The following is a 12937-nucleotide window of genomic DNA, read 5'->3' as shown; positions in this document are numbered from 1 at the left end:
AAATAAGGAACACAGGAAGAGTGGTGATAAATTATGGAGGTCTTATAAAAACTTTTGGTGGGTCAGCAGAACTCAAATGCTTATGTGTCCTGTAGTCTTCAAAATGTATTTGATACTCGTCAGTCACAAAGAGGTGCTTGTTTTTTATTAAGTACATCTGGCAACCTAGCCTATGTTTCTTACTCCAAAGGAAACAAATGCAGTTTTCTTTTAGTTATTTTACTATATTTTCAGTCCTTTTGTCATGAGCTATTAAAACTTTATACCATTTGTTGAATTGCTTTCTGGCAGCTCCAGGGAAAGCTTCATTATATCCAATTAATCCATCTCTAAAACTTCTTGGTAAAGGACATATGTTACCAGTTTTCTTAGGTTAGCAAGGTTGAATGGGATAAATAGCAAGTTAAGCAAACACTGCACAATATTGATGAGTCTCAACTATTTTAATTTTGTTTAGCACACTCAGATAACAACAAAAAACATTAACAATAAAATAGTGATTTATTATGGGTGGTATTAAATCTAGAGTGGCCGTCACGATATTAGACACATCTGTCATAAGATTTGTCAAAAGTTAAGACCATCTTCTTCTGGAGACAGAAACACAAAAGATGGCTAGAATATCCGTGTGAAAATGGTACCTGCACTTTTGAGCCATTAACAATATAAACTATTTTTATATGGTTGCTAGAAAGGACCTTTTTCTAATTCCAGAGTTTGCCAGAAGCAAAGCAGGTGAATGGGGCAATTGTCACAAGGTATTTTGAAGCAATATTGTTGGCCCTAATGGATAATAAAGGCATGGTACTGTAATGGAGAGGGGATGTGAGAATGAACATGTAAAAAACACTGCTAATGGGACTCTGCGATTTTTTGAAGTTATTTGCTCATATCCTCAAAACCTTCTTGGCTGTGCCTTTGTCTTTTCCATTCTCAAGGTATTCTTTTCATTAATCGAGAACCAAGGTTTTGTCTGCTACCTGTTTGGAAGTTGACCTGCGAGAATAGGATAAAAACAAACAAACACACACACAAAAAAAACTTGGGAGTTATAAGTGGTAATGAAAGGAAAATATAGTTTTATCCTTAGACTACTTTAAATAGATAATATCATGACCCTTGGAAGCTTCAAACCCATGCCCAAGAAACTACTATGATGATCTTACAATCACAGATATAATACTGTCTATTAAAATAGTAAGAAGGAACCACAGCAACGCTCATTTGTAACCTAAGTGTCTGCTAATATTAGGTTAACACAATGTATACTATACTTGATACCTTTAATTACATCTTATTTTCAGTATATAAAATTACTCAATTTTTAATTATAAGTCTGTTTCTTTTTCACTTGGTAGCTATGTGATCGGTTCACTACATAATGTCTCAGTTTCCTCATCTATAAAATGGTGAAAATTATGTATCTTTATACGGTTGCTGAGAGGATTAAATAAGTTAACACATAAAACTTATGAATGCGTTTCAGATAGTTAGTGCTACTAGGTGTTGGTTATTAAATGGCTTCATGAAGATTTACCTTAAATTTAATGTATTTTCCAATTTCAAAATTGATGTCTCTCCAATCTTTTATTATGTCACATTATATTCTATTTATAAACTATACTCAAGAGTAGTATGAAACCTTGAAAATAATCACATTGAGAATTGATTTTCTCTGAACTTTTGCTTAAACTTCTCACAATTAACAAATCTTAGTCATTTTTTTTCATATTCAGAACCTTTTCAACAATCTAGAAATGGTATTTTCAGGACCTAAAACAAAACTTTATTGGCCTCATTATCTATTACTATGTAGTAAGGCTAAATGAACTGTGCTTCTTGGCTGTGATCAGTTCCATTGGCGGTATAGTATTTATAAGATGAAATAAAATATTGCTGGTGCTGGTTTCTTCTTTGTTTCCACTTCACTCACCCTTGACTAGCCATATTTTTATTCAGGAGGTACCAAGATAGCAAGTGTGAACAAATATAGATTGTTCTCAACTTATAAAAAAGCTGCATTCCAGAAATTCATTTATCATTATGTTGTTTGAATAAAAATGTAAAAATTCAGGTGGCTGTGGTCCCCAAAGTAACACAAAGGCAGAGGGAGTTATCTGTGGGGGGCAGGGTGTGTGTGTATGTTTGTATAGGATCTCTACGAGAGGGTAAAAAGGAAGTGGTAGGGGATATATTTGGAGGTCAAGTTTCCAGAGTTGGCAACCAGGTAGTACAGTTGGCTCAGAACAACTTGATAACTTGGTTACTTTCTGAATGGAGCAAGAAGACTAGGGAGACAGCATGACCTCAGAATGGGAAAGACAGAAGCTAGTAGTTAATAAATGAGAATCTGTTACCACAGGGTGCTTATATTTTTGATATTTGCAACTCGAAAAGTCTGCAGTTGTGTGTGTGAAATGCATGTGTGCATGCATGAGTGTGTGTGTGACAGAGAGGGAGAGAGAGATGAGCTAAGGGCATGTCAGGAAGTACAAAGAAAAATATTTATTTTACAAATGGACTTAGACTAGCCAGAACATGTTGGGAATCAGTGATGTGATAAAAAAGGTAAAGATTACTGCTATTATGTTTATTATTCCACAATATCTTTCTTTCTCTATAAGGAATTATTTCCTTTGCTTTCACCTCTAAAATATTCCTTTTTTACTACTACCTTTTATCCCCACTCTTCATTTTATTGAGGGACTCTACTACACTGGGTCAACCGTCTTTATTCCAAGAACATTCCACTTAATGAATCCAAGTATCTTTAGAAGAGAATTGGTTGACCTAACTCATGACAGGCAAAAACTGAAAATTTATACTTTGCTTATTTAATCATTTCACATTTATTGTCTTTGACACCCAATGCATACAAACTCAAAGACTTAAAAACTTTGGAAAATGTAGTCCATTACTTGTCCCTCTAAGTAGAACATGATATGGCAGATTACAAAGATCCTGCAGCTGTCAAATGCACCATATCCATACTTGTATCATTGTAGCAAACATTTCTGGAATTTAAAATTCTACTTAAGTCTTTTTAAGAATAAAGTGCCTCTTTAGTCAATTACTTAAGATTTATGATGTTGAGTGACAGATTATCTTAAAGTTCTCCTAATTTAGTCTCTACCAATATTTGGACTCAACTTCATTTGGTCTGGTTTTCTCTATCTGCCTAGATAATGATGCATCATTGATCCTGTTGCTACATTTGAGGAGGGTGGGCCAAAGAACTTTGAGTCATTAGGGAAAATATATGATTCTGAAATTCCTACAGAAAGAAGGTGATTGGCAAATATTTTCTGCAATGGGGGCAGTAAAAGTGCTCTTTACTTGAGCTTGAGGCAGCTAGTTCTCCTTTGGATCACTCACTGGAGTCATTGTAGGCTTATGGTGGGCTCAGAAAACTACACACGTAGACAAAGGGAGGAGGCTAGATTCAACTTGACACCTTTATCTTTAGTATATTAACAACTGTTTTCTCCCAAATTATTCAGAGAACAACGGGCAGGTCACAGTGTTAGCAGGAAGATCGTTTTGATTTGCTCAATATTAGTTAGTTACATTCCATTTGAGAACTTTTACTAATTCATCCCAAAAGGAGATTCCAACTCAGTTCACTCTATCTCAAGTGAACACTTTCAGGATCCTATCCTATCTAATAAGGAATCTAGCAATAGGAAGCACTTTAGTATTTTAAAGAAATATGATCAAATTGATACATAAAGGAGTGACTTTATGAAAAGGTTTGATGCACAGATGGCCTCATTAAAGTACCTTAACAATTAACAAACCTTGAGAAAGTTGCCAGTATCTTTGAATAGGAGATGATTTTGTTGTATCTTAGACTGAAAATCCCCAGAAAATATGTCTTCCACTGTAACAAAACACAGCACATCGCTAAAAAGCTAGGAACTGAAAAACTGTTTATCCAATGTAAATATATTTAATTAAGAGGCTATTAGTCAAGATATTGCTTTGATTATTTGGAGTATGTGGATACTATATTCACCTGCCTAAAAGATGGGCTTAACTAAGATTTATTTAAATGAATATTAAGCAGAAGAATTAAACTTATTCATGTATGTTCATGGCTATATGAATGGGAAGGAAATTATATCCTAGGTGGATCATTTTGAATTGAAATTATGAAAACTTTTGGCCACTTCAACTAATTTTCCTTTTGAAGACATTATACTGCAAATTTAGTCTCTCCTGAACTAAGACTCCCTCAAATATTCAAGATACTTATAAACAAAAGCATTTTTGTTGGTTAATTTTTGAAGCAATTACTAGAGGTACTAATTTAAGAGAACTTTGGTGCAAAAACCATAACACATTTGATTGGTATGTTCAGTCATCTATTCCTAGGAAGGCTTATATAACTTCATATTGACAAAACTCTCATTATAATGACAGCACTATATGAAAATTTTTCTTCAAGACCACTATTAAATCATCTTTGTTCTTAAAAAAAAATCTACTGTAAATTAGAAATGCTATTTCTTTGAATAATCCTAATGCAATTTTTTCTCAAGTACACTGGAATCTGTCAAGGACCTAACCTAATTAAATCCTTGAGCAAATTTTACTGATAAATAAAAGCCATTTTCACAGTTTAACTTTAAGAATAGTAGGCTATTAATTTTATCTCTTTTATGTGGAATCAAATTATTTCTACAGAATTGTAAATAACCTATAGATAACTTGTTGAATGACACTAGGCTCTTAGTAACATAGTTCTAACACCACTATTCATGGAATTCAGTGTTAACCTTCACAAAATGAAAGATGATTTCAGGAGTTATGACCTTGTTTAGTTATTTATGAAAAGTGCAACCCAGCATAATAACCACCCCCATACACACATATTTCCAACTACTTTAATACAGTAGTGACATGGTGTGATCTGAAATGTTTCTAACATCCAAATTTTTTCTAACCATTGTGGTAACTCAGTGATATACTATTTTGTCTTCTTACAGCTTCTACCTTCAAATATCCACTTGCTTTCCTCTTTAGAAAAGTAGGCATCAAGAACTTTAAAGGGCACTATTTTTCAATTATTATGTATATTTTTAAAGCCTTCTGCACTATTTAATTATTAAAACCCTAATGAGAGAATGAATGAAGATGGTACAAATGGCATGATGTTCTATATGTTCTGATGTTGAGTTGTTTGGTGCACTTACTGTTGGTAATAAAGTTTTATTCTTTTTAAAGTGAGCTTCTCTTACTTCTTAAATTGTTTGAATGAGGAAAACACCTCTGTTATCTCTATTATATTTGTTTGTGATGGAAATATGAACAAGGATGTAATAAATCAGGAAAATTTGGAAATACCAAAGCTCTAAGGGAAGACAATCATTCATTCTTGCAGAAAAATACTTTGTTAGTGAAGGCATGCAAAACACATAGTTTCTCAAGCTATTAATAAATATACTGTGAAGTCTGTCCATCTCTAATAAAAATAAAGTGGTCGCATGTTTCCATTATCTAGTTATCATCAAAAGGTTGGAATGTATGTACCCCGAGCCTAGTATTTATATGACTAGATATACTATTAAGAGTTACTTTTTATTATTATGTTTTTGGGGAATTAAATGCCTCCATTTGAAAAATTTGATTTTTTTTTGGGGGGGAAATACCCTACTTTGTAGATAGTTTTTACTTAAAACCAACATAATACGTTTTACATACCCCAGCTTAGGAAACATAGCTTATAGTTACTATAATTTGAACTGCAAAATGGTGGCTAAATTCCTTAACTAGTAAGCTAAAACTTATTATAACTGTATTTTCATTTAGCTAGAAACACCAAAGCCATGAAATAAAATATATTTTAAATGCTTTCATACTTCTGCAAAAGTTTATTTGTGAAAAACAACTGGGGAAAACATCTCTTTTCTCTAATGTTAAGTCTTGTATATGAACAATATTATTTTTATTATTTATAACTGGCCAACGTTCCCTTATGTTTACATAAAGAGAAGCTATAAAACCATACTAGGCAATTACAATTCTTTCCTGGGAGGTGCGGTCTCTTGGGAAAATCACAAAATTGTTCTCTATTAAAGTAAAAGTGTTAAGGGGATATTAATTTTGTACTTTCATTTTGGTTTATAAGAATTTATGCCTTATTTTAAATACACAATTACATTCTCTTATACATTCTAGTAGAAAGCAATTATTTCAAGTTGCACATTTATGCAGACAGACTCTACAATCCAAATTAAGTATATTTGTTTGCCATGTCTAATGAAGTATAACAAGGCTAAAATTCAATGCACATCAAGTTAATTATGTCTCAATGACAATGTGTTGGTAAAGTTTCATCAAAAAGAATATTACTTGCTGCTGTTAAAAATAGTTAATCAAACAGCAATCTATGTGTATGCAATTCAGAGTGCTAGAAGAAACATTTGGTAAAGACTCATTAAAATATAATTTTACTTATTTTCAGGGAAAATAAGATAAAGCAAATTTTTAAGTCAAAAGTAGCAAAGGTTTGGGGTTCTTTGCTCCCTAATATCATGTCACCAATTTAAATTTTATTTATTTAAATGAAAGATTAGAATATCATGGTTATTTCTACAACCTTCTTCATAATATGGGATTTTTGAGAGACAGTTGTTTTAAAATGTCTTGATCCATGGTATTTAAGGTTATGTTTATGTTAACTTTATTCTCTCTCTGAACAGAGGAAAAGAACCAATGCTAAGCCATGTACAGGTGAGAGGAAGTAGGTAAAACATTACTAGGTTATCTGTAATTAGGTTTACATTAATGAGCTATGTAACCCTTGATAGAGTAGTAGATGAGCCAGTAAGAGAGCAATCAAGGCCATTTTGCTATTTTGTATAGCAGATGGATCTTTCAAATGGAAAGGCATGTTGCTGGCCACAGGAGTCAGAAGTAATACTGTTCATCTTGTCTCCTCTTTTCTATGACTTGCATATCCAGGTAAATAAAAAATGAAAATTTTAATCCTGCTCAATAACTTAACACTCCGAATGATAGGAAATGCAGAAAAATTTAACATCTACATTTATATAAACTTACCTTAAAAAATTGATTCACAGCACCTGATGATATGGCAAATTTCACAACATCTGGCGGTTCAGCTTCTACTATAATATCAAAACTAGGGAGTGGAATATTTGAATTGGAGTGCAAGTTTAAACTGGCAGGATCCTTGATACCAATGGGATACTGGAACTCAGAGAAATCATCTAAAAAGCCAGATTCCTTGGCATCAGGGACATCCTTAGACTCAGTGGCATCCTTAAAGCTAGCAGAGTCCATGGCACCAGCAGAATCTTTGAGGCAGGCACCAAATTTGTGATCGTCAAAAATTGTATAATTTCTATCAAGCTTAGATGGGTTAGAAAATTTAGAGGTGGTCAACTTTTCAGGAGTGGAAATATAGTTAGTGCCAACAGCAAAAATTGGGGAGTTACCATAAAAAACATTAGGAATAGAGGAACTGGAATTGATTTCCAATTCAGGCTCAGAAAGATTATTACCGTTGCTGGTCCTAATAGAATTATGAACATTATGAGTATTTGTGGCATCATAATTGGAGTTGATGACAAAGTTGGAACCAATGACATGAGTAAATCTAGGGTCACGGTTAGTGTCTGAGGCACAGTTGGTGCCAGCAGTATAGGCAAGGCTAATAGCACCAGTACAACTAGTGGTATTTCTGGTGTCAGTGACATTGACAGTACTGACTGTAGAGCTGAGACAGTCAGCATAGCTATCAATAAAGTTGGGGTTGACTACAAAGTTAGAACCTACTCCATGGGTAAATCCTGGGCCATAGTCAAGGTTTGAGTCACTGTTTGGGTTAGCTGCAAAGTTATGGCCAGCAGCACTGATGGGTTTTGTTTCATAGATGGAGTTACCATCCTTGGTAGGACTGATAGCGATATTGTGACTAGTAGCATTATTAGGCCTGGCATTATAGTTAGAGTCCGAGTCTTTTTGAAGGTCAGGGCTAGTATTGATGAGGCCAGGGATATTGTCACTGGGGCCAGGGCTATTGTTGTTTGTGTCAGGGCTATTGCTGGGGCCAAGGTCATGGATGCTGGGACTAGAGCCATTGTTGCTGGGTCCTGGGCTATTTGGATCTGGTCTGATATTTTGGGGTCCAGGACCATTTTTTTGGATGCCAGATCCATTGATGTTAGGGCCAGGTCCATTCTTGGGGCCAGTGTCATTGCTTGAACCAGTGCTGAGGTCAGCACCATTGCTGTATCCAGAAGTGTAGTCCAGGTCAGTTCCATTTTGGAACTCAGAAGTGTAGTTGGGATTACTGTCATTGTTGAAGTCAGCAGTACAGTCCTGATAGACACTGTTGTCTAGGCCAGAGGCATTGTCTAAACTATTGATGTGTTTGTCCTCCTCAGAATCAGTGCTATATTTGGAGTTAGCATCATTATTAGTGGCATTATCAATATTAGAGTCAGGTTCATTGTTGGAGTCAGTTCCATTGTTAGAGTCACCATCACTGTTAGAATCAGCTCCACTTGTAGGGTCAGCATCACCACTGGGATCAGACCCACTGTTTGTGTCTGCATCCTTTTCAGCATTGCTATCTTTGGGATCAGTGTTATCAGGGTCAGACTTATCTTCGGGATCTTTCTTATCTTTAGTGTTGTCTTCATCTTCAGGGTCAGTTTCATCTTCTGGATCTTTCTCATCTTCAGAGTCTGTCTCATCTTCATGGTCTGTCTCAACTTTGAGAAGAAGCTTGTCTTTGGCATTGGCCTTATCTTTGAGATCGTCAGACCCAACCAGTTTAGTCTCATTGTCAGGCTTGGCCTCATTTTCAAGTTTGGCAGTAAAATTAAACTTGTCCTCACTTTCAAGAGCAGCAACATCGCTGGTGCTGATGACATTGTCTGGGCCAAGGATTTTATGGTGGCCTATATTATTCTGAGGATTCCTGGGAAAGTTATGGGTAACAGTAGAGCCTATGAGATTTCGGAGAGCTGAGCAACTTTCACAGTGTAAGTAAGAAGTTGAACCCAAGGAATGTTTAGAATCCTCCTGGTGTAGAGGGGAGCGGATGCCCACAGGATGCTTAGGATCCAAAGATCGAGATAAAGGGCTATTCTGAAAAGTCTTGCGGTGTCTAATAGATTTGAGGCTCAGAGAATATTTAGAATCCAAGAGAGTCTGGAGATGTAAAGGACAGTCAGGGTTTGAATCATTACCAGAATTCACAAGACACTTATGAAAAGGTGAATTATTGATTTCTACAAAACATTTGGAACATACTGGAGCTCCAGTGTCCAAAGCATACGTGTTACTTCTGTGGGTCTTGGGGTGTACAGCAGACCAAGGGCCAATGGAGGTGGGGTGGCAGACAGGTGCTGAAACTTCAGAAGTGTAATCTTCAGCACTCAGTAGATGAATAGGATTAATTTGAGACCTGGAACTCTGAAAACTCTGTTGGTATCTATAGTCTGTATAACGACACTTACAGACAGAAACTTTGCGTCTGGCATTTCTGTGATGCTTGTTATCCATGAAAGTGTTTGGGTCTGGAAAAATGTTACAGCTATGCTTTTCCTTTACTTTTTGCTGTGAGTATTGCTTGTCACTGAGAGTTGGAGATACTTCTTTGAATCTCACAATCTTGTCATCATTCAGGTATCTCACAAGTTGAATTCTGGAAACTGCTAGAGAGAGAAGAGTAAATAGGATTAAGAATAATAAAAAAGTTTGAATTTGACAGACACAATACAAATTGTACACACAAATCTGTGCAAAAGAAAAGATGTCACTTCCTTCAATAAGTTATTATTATGAGATATTTCAAAAGGAAGCCATGATCCTAAATTTTCTGCTCAAATAGGTGTCATCTTGAGCTTACTAAGACACAAAAATGCAACATAGCTATTTATTGCAGATTTTTATACTCTTCAGACTTAGAGAGCTTAATCTTTAGATGGTAACTCTTTAAATAAAAATTCATTTGGATCATGTGGCCAAAATAAAACTTGTTTTACACAGATTGGTTACTACAGATCTCTATTATTTTTTACATTTTGCTTTTAGAAATACTAGCAATTTATTCTTCCCTGGAATATAATCCCTGTAATTTATACAATCTCCTTGTTTGGGGACAAATATTTCCTTGGGATAGATATGTCAAAATTGCAAAATTTTCTGCTATTAAATGTATTATTAAGGATCAGATTTTTGTAGCTATCAAGAACTCTCTGGCACATGATTCTGGAAATTTAGACATTTACCAATATCTTAGCTTTAAAATTGAACTAAAAGTTCAGTAAATGTCATTATGGAATAACCATGTTTTCCAGGTAAATAGGCAGAAATAAAATAAAAATCAACTTGACAATTTTAAAAACAGAAGACCTCTTTCCACCATTCCCTCAGGTCCTAAGAATTTTTTCCTTGTGTTTTATCATCAAACACAGCATTATACTTGAGAAAGAGTCTGAGAATGCTTGGAAATTGATAGTGATTTTTTATAGAGAAGGAGATATGTCTTCTCATCCAATTTTCCCTAAGATCATCTAGATTCCTTAAGATAAATTTTTAATTGCACAACTATAATCTTTAGACATTTACAAAAGAGACAACTTTAAGTAGGCCCATTCTGAAAAATATTCAGTGGGTGTGGTATATATGACTTGGCCCACTATGAAACATTTAAAATGTATAGCCCTCATAGATTTACTTTTAAGAAAAGGAGCTCATATTCTTATAAATACATGATGCCATTATGTTGCCCCTAATACCATTCAATGGTGCTCACATAATTTAAAATACATGTGCACTTAGTAGTCTCTATTTCTATGCTTTATAGTAAATACTAGAAGTACAACTATAAATTTTCTATCCCAAGCCAAGTGCCAACAAATCTTGAAGGAAGGTGTTAACTAGTAACTTTAGTGGCTATGGTCTTCAATAGCATGTATTATATATTTTATTCATATAGTTCTATTATTGTAAGTTAGTCACAAAGGCTCATAGCCTGAAAAAAACAAGAAAGTGATGTAATTTGGTTATTTCATATTCAAGATAATAGCGGAATATACTAAAACAGTTATAAACAATCTGGCTGGAAAGCAAATTGGAAGTATATGGGTATTGAAGGTGTACAGGGTTCTTAAACTCAATTAAAAATACTGTTAGGAAAAGGGCACATTAAGTATAAGACTTTGTATCACTAAATTGGGTAATATGAATAAGAATGAGATGCAACATTAAGATGAGATAAAAATGAGACAGCAGCACTCAGGCTCCTCCACAGAGAGATCTTAAATTATAACCAAGAATGCATATCTCACTTAATAATCCTAAAGATGTGTCTCTGATTTCCAAAAGCAAATGAATGTATTCATATGCAAAAGATAAAACAGAACATCTATAATGACCAATATATTTCCACATGATGATCTGTGCCTGCAGAGTTTGGTGTGGCTGCAGTACAGAATGTATAGGGTACATAGACTAGATCTCTATCAGAGGTAATCTAAAGCCTTTACTCTTTTTATTACTTTTAGAGGAGGAGACAAAAATGAAAAAATGACAACAAAGTACAATCTTAATGACATTATCAGAACAAAATAGCTGTTTCTACGTGATTTAGAGAACTCAATACTCTGTGTTAGAAAGAGCATTGGTTTTGAGTCAAACAGCCTGTGTTTGAGAATCTGGTTCTGCCATGCATTGGTGATATGATTTGAGCAAGTTACATGTTTACAAGCCATAGTTTCTTCAACTTTAAAACAATTATAATAATATCTAACATTTAAAGTTGTTGTGAGAGCTAAATGAGATACACAATAAGTGTATGGCATTCCTACCCACCCCTCCAAGACAGGACTGAGACTGTCTTGGGATAATATCATTGGGATTGTTGGGCTAGTTGTGAATCTTATATTCCTAGTGACTAGTACTCAATTTTGCACTATTGTGTTAATTCTAATTTTCTGAAAGTGAAGAAGGACATAATTGTTCAATTGTAAGGAGAAAATTTGGGGTATATATATATATATATTTACATGCTATGATATATATACTTACAATACTACGATCAAAAATCTGAGGGATGCAGCAAAAGCAGTTCCAAGAGAAAAGTTTATAATATAAGCCTACCTCAGGAAACTAGAAAAATCTCAAGTAAACACTCTATACCTAAAGGAACTAGAAATAGAAGAAGAAACAAAACCCAAAGTAAGTAGAAGGAAAGAAATAACAAAAAACAGAACAGAAATAAATAAAATGGAGGCTAAAATAACAATAGGAAAGATCAATAAAGCCAAGAGCTGGTTCCTTGAAAAGGTAAACAAAATTGATAAACTTTAGCCTGACTCTTTAAGAAAAAGAGAGGTCCTAAATAAATAAAATCAGAAGTGAAAGAGATGTTAAACCAATACCATAAAAATACAAAGGATCAAAAGAGATTACTATAACAATTATATGCAAATAAACTGGAGGATCTAGAAGAAATAGACTAATTCCTAGAAATATGCAATCTCCAAAATATTGAATGAGGAAGAAATGTAAATTATAAACTGACATTACCAGTAAAGAAATTGAATCAGTTAAAACAAAAACAAAAACAAAACTCCTAACAATTGAAAGTACAAGATCAGACAGCTCCACAGGTGAATTTTACCAAAAATTTAAAGAAGAATTAATACTTATCCTTCTCAAACTGTTCCAAAATATTCAAGAGGAAGGAATGCATCTGAACTCATCTTATAAGGCAGACATTACCTTGATACCAAAACCAGACAAAGTACAAAAAAATTGGAGGCCAATACCACTGATGAACATAGATGCAAAAATCCTCAACAAAATACTAGCAAACCAAATTCAATGATAGATTAAAGGGATAAAACACCATGATGAAGTGGGATTTATCCCAGGGATGCAAAAATGTTCAATA

General features: G+C 34.3%; 1 long non-coding RNA gene across 1 annotated transcript; it reads right to left on the bottom strand.

Annotated features, from left to right (window-relative positions):
* Positions 1–336: 336 nt before the first annotated feature.
* On the bottom strand, positions 337–7260 carry LOC116662022. Its single transcript, XR_004318001.1, has 3 exons — positions 7066–7260; positions 3798–3880; positions 337–996 (listed from the first exon to the last, which is right to left on the bottom strand). It is a non-coding gene; the product is annotated as an uncharacterized LOC116662022 (long non-coding RNA).
* Positions 7261–12937: the final 5677 nt, after the last annotated feature.

This window comes from Camelus ferus, chromosome X (assembly GCF_009834535.1).
Source record: "Camelus ferus isolate YT-003-E chromosome X, BCGSAC_Cfer_1.0, whole genome shotgun sequence".
NCBI lineage: Eukaryota > Metazoa > Chordata > Mammalia > Artiodactyla > Camelidae > Camelus > Camelus ferus.
Note: the sequence above shows the minus strand (reverse complement) of the source record. Positions and strands in the feature narration are given on the sequence as shown.